This window comes from Macaca thibetana, chromosome 9, assembly GCF_024542745.1.
Source record: "Macaca thibetana thibetana isolate TM-01 chromosome 9, ASM2454274v1, whole genome shotgun sequence".
Lineage (NCBI taxonomy): Eukaryota > Metazoa > Chordata > Mammalia > Primates > Cercopithecidae > Macaca > Macaca thibetana.
The window spans coordinates 29,425,300-29,439,812 of NC_065586.1; the positions used below are offsets into that span (position 1 = coordinate 29,425,300).

At 40.0% G+C, this 14,513-nt stretch overlaps 1 protein-coding gene and 1 non-coding gene across 2 annotated transcripts in view; one reads left to right on the forward strand and one right to left on the reverse strand.

Moving 5' to 3' along the window:
• LOC126962977 (supervillin) overlaps positions 1–14,513 on the reverse strand; it is a 270,490-nt gene that overhangs the window by 242,720 nt on the left and 13,257 nt on the right. The gene's annotated exons all lie outside the window — the stretch shown is intronic.
• LOC126963542 (U6 spliceosomal RNA) lies at positions 2,951–3,052 on the forward strand. Its single transcript, XR_007729158.1, has one exon. It is a non-coding gene; the product is annotated as a U6 spliceosomal RNA (small nuclear RNA).

A 14,513-nucleotide genomic window follows, 5' to 3' on the forward strand; every position in this document is an offset into this window, starting at 1 on the left:
GGCAGAAGAATGGCCTGAATCCAGGAGGCGGAGCTTGCAGTGAGCTGAGATCTCAGCACTGCACTCCAGCCTGGGTGAAAGAGCAAGACTCCATCTCAAAAAAAAAAAAAAAAAAAGAGCCAGAGAGGGAACTGAAGAAGCCCAACGTTTGACTAATCAGAGTTCTAAAAACCACAGAAAAATGTGGGGCGGGGGAAAGAGGAAGAAATTATCAAACAAATAATGCAGTTTGAGTATCCTTTATCCAAAATGCTTGAGATCAGAAGTGTTTCGAATTTCAGACATTTTTGGATTCTGGAATATTTACATTGTACTTACCAGTTAAGCATCTCTAATCCAAAAATCTGACACCCTACGTGCTCCAATGAGCATCACCTTTGAGTGTCATGTCATGTTGGCACTGGAAAGGTTTTGGATTTCAGAGCATTTCAAATGTTTGAATTAGGGATGCTTAACCTGTACAAGCAACTCCCCAGAGCTAAGGAAACAATTTTTTAGACTTCAAGATGTTTGCTGTTTATCCGCATGTTACCTCTCAGCTGCAAAGATACCCTTCTTTGCCTTCCTTTGAATTATGGGAGCTGGGTGTGGTCAATGTCTCCCCTTGGCCAGCTGACATCAGGTTAAGCTTTGCTTGTTGAGGGTGCTGGAGGAGTCGTGCAGGAAGAAGGGGCTTTTCTCCTATGGGGTATGCTCTCACCAGCTTGTGCCTGCAGCAGCTAGCAGCCTGTGGAATACCCAGGAGTGTCACCCCAGTGAGTTTTGGCAGCACCCTGCAGGTGGTTCCCGGTAAGTCTGGCAGACACTCCAGCAGTGAGTACTCCCAGCACCCAGCAGGCTCCCAGCGAGGCTTGCAGGCACCCAGTAGGTGGGTGGTTTCCTAGCAGTGTTTTAAACACTTGAGCAAGCGGTATTCCACATGGGCTAGCATGCAGCTCCTCCCCAAACTGTGCTGCCTCAATGGGCCATGAAGCCATGCCCTGAGATCTGAATTTCAGATTTGGGGGTGCACAAGAGGCAGCCGCTTCTGAACTCGATCTTGTCTCAGCCCTAGAGGGAGGAGCTGCTCAATATATGGGTCACTCTTATATTCTTTCTAACTTTTTTTTTTTTGAGGTAGGGTCTCACTCTGTTACCTAGGCTGGAGTGTGATCATGGCTCACTGCAGCCTCAAACTCCTGAGCTCAAGCAATCCTCCCACCTCACCTTCCCGAGTATGTGCGACTACAGGTGCGTGCCACCATGCCCAGCTAATTTTTTAATTTTTTGTAGAGACAGGGTTTCACCATATTGCCCAGGCTGGTCTCAAATACCTGGGCTCAAGCAATCTGCCCGCCTTGGCCTCCTCCCAAAGTGCTGGGATTATAGGCGTGAGCCACCGCACCCAGCCAACCATTCCTGTATTCTTTCAGTTCTCTTTTCCTCTGAGTAGTTAATCCCCTGCTACAAATTAATGATTGTTTAGTTTCCCTGTTCAAATTTCTGTGTGATTTTTGTGTGACGAGAACCTGACTGATACACCCACTGACTACCAAAGTCAATAAATGAGCAAAGACTCACATTTAGACATTCACTGTCAAATTACTATATAATTGTATTAATAAATATTGCAGAATATTGAGGAATAAAGAGAAAAAAAGAAACTCCAGTAGCTTTCAAAAAGGAAAAAAGAGTCAGTTAATAACAAACAGACCAGCATGTGCCTTTTCAAATCCACAACAATATGGCAAGATTTTTGAAGGTTAAAGAAAAATTTATTTCAAGCCTATAAACCCATATCAATCAAAGATGTTTTCAAACACATAAGACTCCGAAAGCGAGCCTCAATCGGAATAAGTCACTTGAGAATATTAAACATATTTCAAAAAAAATGAATGTAAAACACAGGCAAAGAGAGATGTGGCATCCAGCACATGGTGGAACAAAGCCTAGAATTTAAGGAAAATCAACAACTGCAAATCTAGGAAGCCATTAGGACATCAGTGAGTGGAATCCACAAAGAATGTCTTCAAAAAGAATCATTTATTCAAGCAATAGACAAATGGGTTAGAAACTAGAGGATTTTAGGGAAATAGTCAAGGAGGCACAATTCTTCCCTCAACAAGGCACACACACCAAAAAAAAAAAAAACAATAAAAAACTCAAGGGGGCCAGACGTGGTGGCTCACGCCTGTAATCCCAGCACTTCGGGAGGCCGAAGGGGGTGGATCGCCTGAGGTCAAGAGCTCGAGACCATCCTGGCCAACATGGTGAAACCCTGTCTCTACTAAAAATACAAAAATTAGCTAGGCGTGGTGACACACGCTTGTGGTCCCAGTTACTGGGGAGACTGAGGCAGGAGAACCACTTGAACCTGGGAGGTGGAGATTGTAGTGTGGTGAGATCGTGCCACTGTACTCCAGCCTGGGTGACAGAGCAAGATTACATCTCAATAAATAAATAAATAAATTAATTAATTAATTAATAATCTCAAGGGAAAACAAATGCCACCAACAAAATGCAGGAGAGACATGGTTCAAATGCACCATGATTGGACAGGCGCCACGACTCACGCCTGTAATCCCAGCACTTTGGGAGGCCGAGGCGGGCGGATCACCTGAGGTCAGGGGTTCCAGACCAGCCTGGCCAACATGGTGAAACTCCGTTTCTACTAAAAATACAAAAATTAGCCAGGTGTGGTGGTGCACCCTGTAATCTCAACTACTCAGGAGGCTGAGACACAAAAATCACTTGAACTCGGGAGGTGGAGGTTGCAGTGAGCTGAGATCACGCCATTACACTCCAGCCTGGGTGACACAAAGTAAGACTCTGTCTCAAAAGAAAAAAAAAGTGCCATGATTTAGAGCAACTGGTAAAAATTAGCAGAATGAACTCAATTGGAAAAGATATTAGAGCAGCTGGGCACAGTGGCACATGCCTGTAATCCCAGCACTTGGGGAGGTCAAGGCGGGTGGATTACAGCACATATGCTAAAATCGGAACGATACAGAGAGCATTAGCATGGACCCTGCGCAAGGATGACATGCAAATTCATGAAGTGTTCCAATTTTTAAATATATTTTAATAAAAATATAAAAGTTAAAAAAATTTAAAGAAAAAGATATTAAGAACTATCTATTTTGAGTGATGCGGCAGTCGTGATATTAGAATTAAAAAAAAGGAAGTATAATCACAGCAAGCACTACTTGGCTCTGCTATAGACAGTATTTACATTAACACTGCTCATTGGCTTGTGCTGTGGTTTGGATATTCGACCCTTTGCAACCTGCTTGAAATCTGATCCTCTATGTTGGAGGCAGTGCCTAACGGGAGGTGTTTGGGTCATGGGCGTGGATTTCTCATGAATAGATTAATGCTCTCTTTGGGGGGTGGGGAGACAGGGAGTGAATTTTTACTCTATTAGTTCCCAGGAGAGCTGGTTATTAGAAACAGCCTGGGACCTTCTTCCTCTCTCTCTTGCCTTCTCTCTCGCCATCTGATCTCTGCACACACCAGCTCCTCTCTGCCTTTCAGTATGTGTGGAAGCAGCCTGAGGCTTTCCCCAGATGCCCAATCTTCCAGCAGCAGAATCGTGAGCCAAATAAACCTCTTTTCTTTATAAATTCCCCAACCTCAGGTATTCCTTTACAGCAACACTAAAGGGACTAAGATAGCTTGCAACCTTCAGACTCGCCCAATGGGCAATGCAAGGAAAATATTTCCAGATAGAGAAGGCAAATGTTATCAGACTCAACACTGTAAAAATAAAGACATAGCCGAGAAAAGCTGAAAGATGGACAAGAGGAAAAGAGAGGAATGCGGAAGGCTAGTGGTACTAGTCCCTTCATCTTATAAAATTTGGCACCTAAGATAAAAGGTAGGAAACAGATGCAACAAGATACAGAGGTTTATGAACATTAAAACTGCAATGGTAGGGCTGGGTGCAGTGGCTCACGCCTGTAATCCCAGCACAGGGAGGCTGAGGCAGGTGGATCACTTGAGGTCAGGAGTTTGAGACCAGCCTGGCCAACATGGTGAAACACCGTCTCTACTAAAAATACAAAAAAATTAGCTGGGTATGGTGGCAGGTGCCTGTAATCCCAGATACTCAGGAGGCTGAGGTAGAAGAATTGCTTGAACTTGGGAGGCAGAGGTTGCAGTGAGCCAAGGGCACCACTGCACTCCAGCCTGAGAGACAGAGCAAGAGTTCATCTCAAAAAAGAAAAAAAAAAAAAAACTGCAGTGGTAATCAAGAGAGGAATTCATGTACTGATAAAACTAAGAAGTTGTGCATGCCTCTGTGTGTGTGTGTGTATGCATGTGAACGTGGTCTATCAAACAGAGGCAACCCAAAGCACATACATCAGAAACGGCTGAGTGAGGAGTTATACAACTATTAGTAATAACCACTAAAAGAAGTTTAACAGGAACCATTAAAAATGTGTTGCTTCTGGAACAAAGCTATTGCTTTTCATTTACAACATTCCTCCACGATCTGATTTTTTCAGCCGTGTTCATGAATCACTTTGAAAATAATCCTGTGTGTAGGAGTCAGCAGATTGTTTTTTTTTCTGTAAATAACCAGATGGTACATATATTTTAGGCAGTATGGGCCATACAGGTCTCTCTCACAACTCTGCAACTTGGCTATTCTGGGGCAAACAGACAATTCATAAATGAATGAGTGTAGCTGTGTTCCAATAAAACTTTATTTACAAAACAGGTGGCAAGAGGGATTTGGCCTGCAGGCTGCTATCTGCCAACCACTGATCTACTCCAGCATTTCCCAAACTATGTACAACAGGATACTCCAATATACTTGAAGCTTTTCCTCCAAAAGAGGGAGAGTTTCCAGTTCAAAGAGTTTAGAAAATGCTAGGTTTAACAATGTTAAGCAGATTTCTTAACTTCAAGGCTTCTTGCAGTCTCTAATGTGCTTATGAGCTTTTGGAAGCCAAATATGGAATAGAATTCAGCACACAGCATTTCTCCAATTTCCATGGATATATTGGAGAAGCAGCCTATCAGTGATATCTCAAGGGCCACTAATGTTGGGTGGGAAGGCTTGGGAAGCAGCGTCATCGTCTAATTCCTACCTTGTGTAGACAGAAAAATGAGGTTTAGAGAGTGGGAAGTTACTTGGCCGAGGCTACTCAGCTAGATGGTGTCAGAACTGGGACTGGAACCCAGGCAGCTTAGGCTGGTTGCTGCCATTTCAGAGGGCCATTCATTCATTTAGATGGCCCCATAACAAACCAGCGCAAGGCTATCCTGAGTCATCTCCATCCCGAGGGATTTTCCGGAAGGCACTTTGAAATTACATAATGACACAGATGAAACAATACTTAAACTTCAAAAAAGGCGAAGACTATGGGTTCAGATTTTATTATTTTATTTAGAAACATCACGAGGTGAGGTGAATTGATTGGACATATTCACCATGAGCCTTTCCTAATTTCTAATACAAAGTGGAGCAATAGAAAAAAACAGAAAATATGGAGGACAAAATCTTTTTCTCAACTTTTTTAGAATTCTAGACTATACTATTCAGTGTTACTAAAGCACACTTTGTATTTTATGAATCAGCAGTGATGAGTAACTACAGATTAAGCTCTATCTGAACATACAGCAATGTACAAAGCACAGAGCAAGAGTTTGGGAGACAAAAGAAAGTTTAAGAGGATCAGGGACAAAAGGAAAAGGTTTGGCCGGGCATGGTGACACATGCCTGTAATCCCAGCTCTTTGGGAGGCTGACGTGGGAGAATCGCTTGAGCTCAGGAGTTCAAGAGCAGCCTGGGGAACATGGTGAGAGCCCATCTCTACAAAATAATTAAAAATTAGCTGGGCATGGTGGCACACAGCTGTGGTCCCAGCTACTCAGGAGGCGGAGGCGGGAGGGTCACTTGAGCCCAGAAGGTCAAGACTGCACCACTCTGCACTCCTGCCTGGGTGACAGAGAAAGACCTTGTCTGAAATTAAGAAAGAAGGAAAGAAAGAAAGAGAGAAAGAGAGAAAGAGAAGAAAGAAAGAAGGAAGGAAGGAAGGAAGGAAGGAAGGAAGGAAGGAAGGAAGGAAAGGATGGAAGAAAAAGACTTGAGAAACCTAAGATCTAAGTAAACACCCCTAATATTTTGTGAAGGCAGTACAAATATATGAACCAAAGCAATATATCTCTAAACAAAGAAATGGTCAGAATATAAATTGAACTTTAAACAAAAAAAGAGGAGTTTAATCAGGGTCCAGACAAGGTAAGTCTACCCACTCTGAAACATCTTGGTTCATAAGTTGGTTTCTAAATTCTAGAATGCCTTATATCATTATTTTGTATTCAACACACAAATCACCCATTCCATTTTCTTCATATTTTTCAGGTATAATTTCATAGCCTATGAAGATTAATTGAGATGGATTTTTGAAAACCTGCCTAGCCAACTTCACTAAGGGACAGCTTTCCCCAACACTCTCATGATTGATGTGAAAATGAAACCTGCTCCTTCCAGAGTCATGAGAATGCTACCTCTGCCGACAACATTCCCGTCCAACTAAGTTCAAGCCAGACTGCTCTTGAGTCATTGGTTAGTAACCCATGGGAAGAGGAAGAGTAGTTGCAGTTGACCTATAAACTCTGCTTTGGCCTTGTCCCAAGCTAACCCCTATTACAACCCACAGACTGTCCCTGGAGTCAGAAGTTGTCCCCAGACTTGTCCTAATGGCCTAGCACAGTGGGACTTTGTCCAAGAGTCATGGTCATCAAGAGACCTTCAGAGACCACTTAATTATACAAGACTTCATTTGCTAAACTCCTACAATTCCTGAGTGCCGTGGGACAAGGCAAGGAAGATGTAGTTGCTGGGCAAGAAAAGTGAGCAACCATCTAGTTATTGATACAAGGTCCCTAGGTTCAAATGCAAGTAGCCCCTGGCCTGTGCCGTCCAATACAAGAACCAAAGAGCACACATGGCTACTTAAGTTGGCAAATGCAACTGAGGAACTGAGTGTCAACTTTTAATTAATTTCAAGTGATCTTATTTAAATGTAAAAACTGAAGCAATGTAAAATATGTTCCATTAAACATTAATGCATTGCTTTTGTAGAACTACATTTCACTTTAAATACTATATTGCTTAAAATATTATTTGGTGCATTGTAGCAGATAAGTCTACAAACGAAAGCATCACTGATCTACTTGGTGTCAATAAAGTGTTTCCATTTAAATGTTTTTTTCTAAACACTGATGTAACACTGTAATGTGTTCACCTGAATATTTTACACAGACAGTACAAGTTATGGTGATAACTATGTAAATCATAATTGGCAATCATATTAAAATACTTGCTTTAATTAAGATACAATTACATTGTTTCTCTAGTTTATAAAATAAATATGGTCAATTTTTCTAATCTGTCACTTTGAAAATTTTGTAGCAGTCCTAACGCAGAGACACTTTCCAAAATCTTAGGACTGATTCAAAATCCAGTGGAGATACAAAAATTAATAATACAATCAGAACAGTAAAGAGAAAAAGAGACAGGAGAGTAAGGTAAGCAATAAGCGACATAATCAATGGCAATTGTAATTTGCTGTGGCAGAGCAAAAGGAGAAAGCTGTGTGTTACATAAAAAGTCAAAGATAATAAGGCAGAAAATATTAACAGACAATTTCAGCAAAAACATACTGAATTTGATGCCATCTCCCCTCAGCGGTCAAAAACAGATCAATGAAATTCGTCACTCAAAATCAGAATTAAATTGCCAAAAAATTGTTTTAATAATTTTTTACATCTCAGCTCATAACTCTGGCCAGTTATAAAACATCTTGGATTCTTGAACCAGTTTATGGAACTGCTGAAAGAAATACAAAACCAGAAATGATTGATCATGTGTTCCTTGCCAGTGATCTCTGGTTGAATCACAAAGAATTTTTACAAACATTCCCTGCACAGTTAGCTACAATGCAAGATTTTCTTTACAAAAAAAGAATGCTTGCCGAATACTCAATGAAGGCAAAAATAGGCAGCATGGGCTGGGCACGGCGGCTCAAGCCTGTAATCCCAGCACTTTGGGAGGCCGAGGCAGGCGGATCACGAGGTCAGGAGATCAAGACCATCCTGGCTAACACAGTGAAACCCCATCTACTAAAAATGAAAAACTGAAAAATAAAAAAAATGTAGCCGGGCGTGGTGGCAAGCCCCTGTAGTCCCAGCTACTCGGGAGGCTGAGGCAGGAGAATGGCTTGCAGTGAGCCTAGATGACACCACTGCACTCGAGCCCGGGCGACAGAGCGAGACTCCCTCCCCCCCAAAAAAAATAGGCAGTGTAGTTTATGTTTTTTTCACAGATATCACACTATATATGAAAGAGATAAATTTAAAGTTCCAAGGAAAGGAAAAACTTATTTGTGACCTAGCTAGACAGGCAGGAGAATTTATGTCAAAACTGACCTTTTCATAAGAGAAGTAAAAAATAATGGTTTCATGCATTTTTGTAACTTGAACCAATATGTGGGTGATTTCACTGAAATCAAAAGCATTATATAAATTGCCTTCAAAATCCATAAGAAAATGTTGAGGAATACTTTGTTGATATTGATAAATTTAGAGTTAGTTTTTCCATTTTTGCAATACTCCTTTGAATTTAATGTTAACAATTCTGAGCTGGCATAAGAGTTAGCGAGTTTGCCTAAGTTGAACAGATGTAGCTTTGAAATTGATATTTTTTGTTTCAAAAAATCATATTAATTCGTCTCAAAAAGATGAACCAGTTTTGTCAAGTTGAATGCAAACATCATGGAGAATGATTTTTTGATGCTGAGTTCAGTTGCTGGACAACCTGTGTATTTGGGGTTTGGTTAACAAATATACTTTTTCGACTACAAATTTTATAAAAGCTAAATACAGACCAAGTATTTCAGATAAAAATGTAGTATCTGGTAGCTATAACTTACATATCAAATTTCAAGACTTACTGTAAAATTTAAGAAAAAATGTCATATTAATATTTTTACATTGATGACATGTTGAAATAACATTTTGCGTAGACTGAGTTAAAGAAAATATATAATTAAATTAATGTCACCTGTTTCTTGGCCAGGTGTGGTGACTCACGCCTGTAATCCCAGCACTTTGGGAGGCTGAGGCGGGTGGATCACGAGGTCAGGAGATGGAGACTATCCTGGCTAACATGGTGAAACCCCATCTCTACTAAAAATACAAAAATTAGCTGGGCGTGGTGGCACATCCCTGTAGTTCCAGCTACTTGGGAGACTGAGGCAAGGGAATCGCTTGAACCCAGGAAGTGGAGGTTGCAGTGAGCCAAGATCGCACCACTGCACTCCAGCCTGGGCAACAGAGCAAGACTCTGTCTCAAAAAAAAAAAAATTAACCTGTTTCTTTTTAATTTTCTTAATGTGATTACTAGGAAATGTAAAATTACATATGTGGTTTACATTACACATCTGTTGAATATTTAGGGGCCCTGGCTACTCGAAATAGTCTTTTTCCAGAGCATTGACAGCATCTAAAAGTTTCTTAGAAATCTCAGACCCTAGCAGAAACCTACTGACAGAATCTGGATTTTCAGATTCCAGGCAATATGACTGCCCTAGGCTATCACCCAGCAGACTCCCAGAGCTGAGAGTCTGGGGGAGACCCAGGCCATTAGAATTTGCAGGACCAAGTACCCAATAGGAGAGAACCACACAGAGAAGTCCAGAGATTTATCTTTGAGTAGTCAGTGCATGTTTTGAGCAAACTACGTGTGCCTGAGTGGGTGGGGGAACACTAGAAAAGATTGGAGATAACAGTGTCTGGTACTGATGCAAAATAGTGTCTGTTTCCACCTGATAGAATGGAAAAACTCAGCTGGCCATGGTGGCTCATGCTTGTAATCCCAGCACTTTGGGAGGCCGAGGCAGGCAGATTACCTGAGGTCGAGAGTTCAAGACCAGCCTGGCCAACATGGTGAAACCCTGTCTCTACTAAAAATACAAAAATTAGCCAGGCGTGGTAGAAGGTGCCTGTCATCCCAGCTACTGGGGAGGCTGGCAGGAGAATTGCTTAAACCCAGGAGGTGAAGGTTGCAGTGAGCTGAGATCATGCCACTGCACTCCAGCCTGGGTGAAACAGTGTGACTCTGTCTCAAAACAAACAAACAACAAAGAATGGGAAAATTCATAATTCACGAGCACTGGGTACTCAGAAAGATGTTGCTTAACCCATTTATGCCGGAGGTTGCAAATTTTTTTGTGTGTGAGAAATCCGACCTTGGTGATGACCTTAAGCAATAGGATATAAATAACTCCCACAAGTTTAGTGTTCCAATAATGGAACATGCAGCATAAATGGCTTAAGGAATAATTAGCCCTGTCTAATTAGCACTGCTCCAGTCCTATCTAATAAACTTTGAAAGTAAGACAAAAGAATCAACTGTCTCCAAGTAATTTATCTACATCCCAAAACAAAGCTCAACAATATTTCCATAACCCCAAAATATAACATCGCAATGTCTAGCATCCTGTCAAAAATTACCAGGCATGCAAGGAAGCAGGAAAATATAACCCACAATGAGGAGCAATGTCAATCAACTGAAACTGATCAAGAATTAAGAAAGATATTAGAATTAGCAGACAAGTACAAATATTCAAGATTTTAGGCAGAGATATGAATATATAAAAACACAAATCAAATTTCTGGAAACAATATCGACAATGTATGAGATGAACAGTACACTGGATAGGATTAATGGCAGGCAGACATTTCAGAAGAACAGACTATTGAACTTGAAGACATAGCAATAGAAATGTCCAAAATGAAAAACAGGAAAGAAAGTAAAAAAAAAAAAAATTGAACAAAGCACGAGTGAGCTGTGCAGACAACTTTAAGCAGCCTAATACACATATAGTTGGATTCCACATGGGTGGAACAGAGGGATAGAAAGTGATATTTAAAGAAATAATGGCTGAAAAAATATGCCAAACCTAATAAAAATATAAACCCAAAGATTCAAGGAGCTCATTTAACTCCAAGCACAAGAAATATAAACAAACATATATCAAAGCACGTTGCAAATTGCTTAAAACCAGGAACAAACAAAACATCTTAAAAGGCAGCTGGGTGTGGTGGCATGTGCCTGTGGTCCCGGCTACTCAGGAGGCTGAGGCAGGAAGACTGTTTGAGCCCAAGAGTTTCAGGCTATAGTGGACTATGACTGCACCACTGCACTCTAGCCTGGATGACACAGTGAGACTTCACTTTTTCTAAAATAAAAATACTAAATGCAATTAGAAAAAAAGGACATATCACATAAACAAAAAAAGATAAGAATGATAGCAGATTTTATGTCAAAAACAATGCAAGTGTAAAATAGTGAAGCAAAATCTTTAATGAACTAGAAAGAAAAAATTGTTAATCTATAATTCTATACCCAGCAAAAATAGCTTCCAAAAATAAAGCTGTAGCTCCAATTGTACAATTAGTTAGCACATTTTACTTACAAAAATAAAGGCAAAATAAGGATTTATCAGGCATAAAAAAAATGGAATGAATTCATCACCAGAAGTCCTATATAACAGAAATGCTAAAGTAAATTCTTTTAAGTAAAAAAAAAAAAAAATCAGGTAGAAATATGGATATAACAAAGGAATAAAGAACAGTGGAAATAGTTACTACCTGGGTAAATACATAAGAGTTTTCTCCTTATTATTTAAGCTTTTAAAAGAGCAGTGACTTCTCAAACAATAATAATTTATATGGAGTTAATCACATATGTAAAAGTAAACTGTACAACAATAACACAAAGGTCAAGATGGAAGTATCCTATTGTAATGTTCTTATATTATATGTGAAGTGATATAATATCACTTAAAGGTAGACTGTGATAACTTAAAGATGTATACTGTAAATTGTTTGTTTGTTTTTTGAGACAGAGTCTCACTCTGTCACCCAGGCTGGAGTGCAGTGGTGTGATCTCGTCTCACTGCAACCTCTACCTCCTGGGTTCAGGCAATTCTCATGCCTCGGCCTCCTGAGTAGCTGGGACTACAGGCATGTGCTACCACATCCCACTAATTTTTGTATTTTTAGAAGAGATGGGGTTTTTGCCATGTTGGCCAGGTTGGTCTCAAACTCCTGGCCTCAAGCAATCTACCCGCCTCAGCCTCCCAAAGTGCTAAGATTACAGGCATGAGCCACTATGCCCAGACTATACTGTAAATCATAAAGTAACCTCAAAATAACAAAGACATATAGCTAGTTAGCCAACAAAGGAGACAAATGGAATCATTACAAAAAAAGAAAAAGAAAAAAAACTCAATGCAAAAGAAGGCAGAGAAACCAGGGAAAAGAGAATAAAGAATAGACAAGATACATAGAGTACATATAGCAAGATGACAGATTTAAAATTAACTATATTAATAGTTACATTAAATGTCAGTAATCTAAATACACCAATTAAAAGACTTAATTTTCATCCTGGGGAAAAAAGATACAACTGTATACTGTCTACAAAAAAAAATGCACTTGAAATAAAGCAAAAAAAAAAAGGGGGGGTTAAAAGTAAAAGGATGGAAAAAGTTATACCATGCTAACACCAATCCAAAAAAAAAAAAAAAAAAAAAAGCTGAAGTGGCTTTATTAATAACAAGTAGAATTTACAGCAAAGAATATCAGCTGGTCTAAAGAAGGTCATTTCATAACAATAAAGTAACCAGTTCCTCAAGGGGACATAAGGATCCTAAGTATTTATTCACCTTAATAATAGCGATGCATCCAAATACATGAAGCAAAAACTGACAGAACTGCACAAGGAAACACAAATTTACAGTCACATATTTCAATACTGCTAGGGACGCCTGCTCTATACTAATGAGCAGTCCATATCCGGGTTGACTTGTGGCAAATTTTTATTTTGGCATCTTACTGGTATCATCATGACTAGCACTCTTGTGTCTGGCTTCCAGGCTAACCAGGAGTTACAGAAGAAGGCATTTTCAGGAAAGCTAACCTTAAAAAATAAACCAGGCTGGGCGCCGGTGGCTCATGCTTATAATCTCAGCACTTTGGGAAGCCGAAGCAGGCAGATCACCTTCGGTCAGGAGTTCGGGACCAGCTTGGCCAACATAGCAGAACCCTGTCTCTACTAAAAATACAAGAATTAGCCGGGTGTGGTGGTGCGCATCTGTAATTCCAGCTACTCGGGAGGCTGAGGCGGGAGAATCGCTTGAACCTTGTGGGCAGAGGTTGCAGAGATTGCACTCCAGCCTGGGTAACAGAGTGAGACTATATCTCAAACAAAAAAAAAAAAAAAAAAAAAGAAAAAGAAAAAGGAAAAAAAAAACTGCATCAGCAAGTACGAGTTTTTAAAATGCAAAATTTCCCAAAAGATTTCTCTGGGAGTAATAAAGAAGTGAGAGAGTTTGAGTAACTTATGCAAGACCATATCAAAAAGCCCTAAAAGTTAAGAAATTTTGGCTTAACATTGACCCAAACTTTCTTCCAAAAAGCTAAGTTAAGAAAACAGTGATAATATTATACCTCAATAAAGCTGTTTAAAGAAAAAGAACGAAAGAAAGAAAACAGGAGTAATGGTCATTTTCCAGGTTCTGAGAACTAGAATTCTTTCCAATTCAGCACTAAACCGGCCTTTGGAAGATGTGCACATTCAAAAATAAAAACCTGGTGTTTTCACGAGTTGGGTACAGACTTGTACAATAAGTATTTTCAGCAAAAAGCAGGCAGATACTTGAGTTCTAGTCTCCAAATCCAATTTAGAGGCACTAAAAACTCCAACCCTAATTTAACAGTTTTGTTCTTAAAATTCTACCACATGAGCATTCAAGCTGAGTTCCAGAATCCACTGTCACACACACATAGGACCTCCTTGGTAACATCACTGCCGTTTACTTATTGGCTGGGAAGCGAATGTGACCCTGGAATCAGAAGATCTTGATTTAAATCTCAATCCTGTCACTCCTAGATATGTGACTGTGTCCAGTCATTTTTCCTCTCGAGGCTTGATGTTGCTCATTTGTGAAATGGGAATAATACTACCTACTTCACATGGTATTTGTGATTAAATGACATTAGATAAGTGAAAATCCTGGCAGCATGCCCTGTACATAAAAGTCCTCTATAAATATTTATACATTTAGGAGTGGTGGCTCATGCCTGTAATCCCAACACTTTGAAAGGCTGAGGCAGAAGGGTCGGTTGAGCCCAGGAATTGGAGACCAGCCTGAGCAATATAGTGAGACCTTGTCTCTTCAAAAAATTAAAAAATTAGCCAGCCACTGGCCAAAAAGTTAAAAAACAAAAAATTATAAATGTATCCTAGTTACTGGGGAGGCTAAGGTGAAAGGATTACTTGAGCCCAGGAGGCAGAGGTTGCAGTGAGCTGAGATCGTGTTATTGCACTCCAGCCTGGGTTACAGAGTGAGATCCTGTCTCAAAAAAAATAAAAAGTAAATGTATAATTAAGCATCACTTAAATTTAAACTGTGATTATTCATTACAAGTCGTTTTCTAGTACTTGAACTGAA